Here is a 3,341-nt window from a genome sequence, read left to right on the forward strand (position 1 = left end):
TTCTACTTTTAAGCCTCAGAATTTCTTTCAGTTCCTTTTTATAATCATCTCTTTATTGATATTCTTGTTTTCTTCATACATCATTTTCCTATGATGTCTTAAGATCTTTGAGTATTTTAAACAGTTGTTTTGAAGGCTTTGTCCATTTAATTCATACTTTGCCATTTCCTTGTATGCCTTGATTTTTTATTATTGTTGAAAAATTAGTTTGAATCGTATAATGTGGTAACTCAGAAAATAAGATGATTGCCCTTCCACAGGTTTTGCTGTTTGATTGTTGTAGAGTAATTTTCTGCTCATAATCGGCCTGAGGTGAAAGCTTATATCTTCTCAGGTCTTTGCTGTGCCTACTTCACTCCTTGGGCTTGTGCAATAGCTAAGTTCTCTTGTATACTATCTTGTTTTGAATGTACAGAAAAGCCCAGATGTGGCTCCTTTAAATATCTTGGTGGCCTCTTTACATAATGGAATGAAACAATGATTTCCAGCCTCTGCACCTTGATAATGAGAAGCCACTCTTAGTAATCAACACATAAACACGATATCTGGAGGACAAGGTCATAATTGGCCACTCCGACTCCAACAAGCCATGCCACAAACAGGCTGCCATCCCCATAGCTGCCAGGCACAAGGCTTAAGGCATGGGATGGGTAGCCATTACCATGTTGAAGCCCAAAACCCGCCAATATTAACTGTAGTTTACCAGTCAGGCTTCCCCCTGGACACTAAAAACTTTCAAATAGAGTCCACTATTTCAAAATAGTCACTTCATTTTGTGCCATATAATTATTTTCTAGATGGAGAAACAGATTCCTGGCACTTTCTTTTCTATCATATTCCCACTATCATTCTGGTAACCTGATATTCTGTCATATAGCTGTACAACAATATTTTAATCATGCAATAAGTCATAGACATTAGATTGCTTTCTGGTCTATATAACTTAAAATATGTAACCTTGAAAATAACTTTAAAAATAATATGTACCCTTAAGAAAATAGATCCCTACATTCAATTTCTTAAAATATCTATTACTGTATCCTGAGCATTTCCCGTATGATACTAAATGCTACAATTTACATTTCTATTTTGCAGCTGGTACATAGTAACTGATTGATGTGGTCAATATATTAAAGTGAGGAAAGGACCAAATTATGACCACAAAAATATTTTCAGCATTTCTGATAGATACAGCCACTTATTGCTTTGGATTCATTTATTTAATACAAGAATATTGTTTTTCTTCACTTCATTTAAGGTTTTGTAGACAGGAAAATGTTATTGGCCATTTGAGTATTCAGAACCTTCTCTACAATCTGGATGAATACAACTAAATTTATAAAATGTACTGGAACATTTGCTCACATTGTTCCTTCATTTTACATATAATGTAACCAACTTAGGAAGGGTTTAATGATTTGCTGACATTGACAGCATAAATAGGGGTAAAATACATTAAAGATAAATTGCTGGAACGACTCCTAATTTCATAGAAAAAATAAGATCCAATGTTGATACATGGCTGCATGAGTTACTATTGCTGTTTCTACCATTCCATTTGTAGAAGCATTTAGTTATTATAATTACACAATCTGTCATGTATATTAAGCTTAGTGTCATGAAACATGCTAAAATGAAAAGCTACTAAATATAAATGTCTGCATATGTTTTTCTAAAAAAAAGTTTATTTTCATTAGATACTAAATATTTATAAACATTAGCTAATTGTAATTTTAAACTGTGATAGTTTGCTGTAACACATTTCTGACTCCTGGGATTTTAAAATAGTGGGGGTTCGAGTTTGTCTACAAGGATATTTTTGAACACTTTAAAGAACCATGTGTATTATGATCCAGAGGTTGCCATGGAAATAAGGTATTCAAAGTAACGAAGAGCAATTAGTTGTCTATACTATATTCACAAGGCTTGCACAGTTACAAACACATTTTATTTTCATGTTGTTAGTAATTTGGCCATCGTTTCCTCCTAAAGTTAGTTCTGCTTTTTAGCCTCAGATATTTTTACTATCGGTATGCTAAAATTGGGTCTTCGCTCTTTCTGATTTTGTGTTCTTATTGAGTTGATTCGGCATAGGAAAAAGTTGTGTTTTAAGAGGGGAGAATAATCTATGGCCATGCCACCCTGAACAAGCCCGATCCCATCTGATCTCAGAAGCTAAGCAGGGTCGGGCCTGGTTAGTACTTGGATGAAGGACCACCTAGGAAGACTAGGTGCCGTAGGCGTCAAAAATTTAAAAAATTAGAAAATAAGGGATTGTAAACTGACGAGGTCCTTGCAATCTGTGAGGTCAATCAAGAGTTGCCTCACCTTAGGAAAAAAAAAAAGAGCAAAGAGTAATATATACAATTTAAACAAAAAGCAAAAGAAGTAATTATTTGTAATGTGACTATGACACTAGACTATTGGTCCTTTATGTAAACTGAAGTACTTTTACAACTGTTTTCCTAACATCAGAATCTCCCAAGTAAGGAAATGTTTCATAAATCATCACCTCACCTTTCTGCACAGAAATAGATATTCTTCTACGTAGTGCACTGACAATAACATGCCTGGTTTTTAACTCCTAAGCGCTCCTCATCTACCCCCAAAACATGCTTTGTCCTATCTGAAAATATCTAGTATAACATGTGTTTTTGATATATATATAAATTTTAGTTAAATAAAAATTGTACTATAAATAGCAGAAAAAGTCATCATGAGAATGTTTAGGTTTAAAGGCATCTGGGGATAACCAATAATTTAAAGAAATTCATGGGCTAACTACTGAAAAGTTCTCAGTCCCTATAACAGGACATACTTCAGTTCAGATGACCTGAAACCTGCCATGAGTAACCACAATGGAGATTAGAGAGCTCTCACTCATTTTTTCAGATCCAAGCCCATTCACAGCAGAGTTGATTTGAGGGTACCCTTGTTTCACTGGCAAGCCACATTCCTCTGAGCAAAGATCTTATAGCACTCTCACAAGTTTGTACTTGGGGATAGCTTCCCTCCCCAAATGCCCCTGTGGTAAATTTCTAGAATAACAATGCTTTTGGGAAAATAAAATACCCAGAAATATAAAAGATTAATAGACACTGGATCTAAATTTGCATGGCCCAATTTTGAGTAGCACTACAATAATCTTTAAAAGTCTTTAGATATATTTAACATGCCTTAGTTTAAAATTTAGTTAATGCCTATTATTCTAAGTATCTATTCAAATGATATTCCACCCACTTATATTTTTTGAAACACACACTAGTATAGCCTACAAATGGGATCGAAATTCCAAAAATTTGTATTAACAGGAATTTATTTTATTAGTCTCAAAATATAAA

The 3,341-nt window shown here is 33.9% G+C and overlaps 1 pseudogene; it reads left to right on the forward strand.

Moving 5' to 3' along the window:
• Nucleotides 1–2,124: 2,124 nt before the first annotated feature.
• On the forward strand, nucleotides 2,125–2,243 carry LOC120613531 (uncharacterized; annotated as a pseudogene).
• Nucleotides 2,244–3,341: the final 1,098 nt, after the last annotated feature.

This window comes from Pteropus medius, unplaced genomic scaffold (assembly GCF_902729225.1).
Source record: "Pteropus medius unplaced genomic scaffold, Ma_sr-lr_union100, whole genome shotgun sequence".
NCBI classification, from domain to species: domain Eukaryota; kingdom Metazoa; phylum Chordata; class Mammalia; order Chiroptera; family Pteropodidae; genus Pteropus; species Pteropus medius.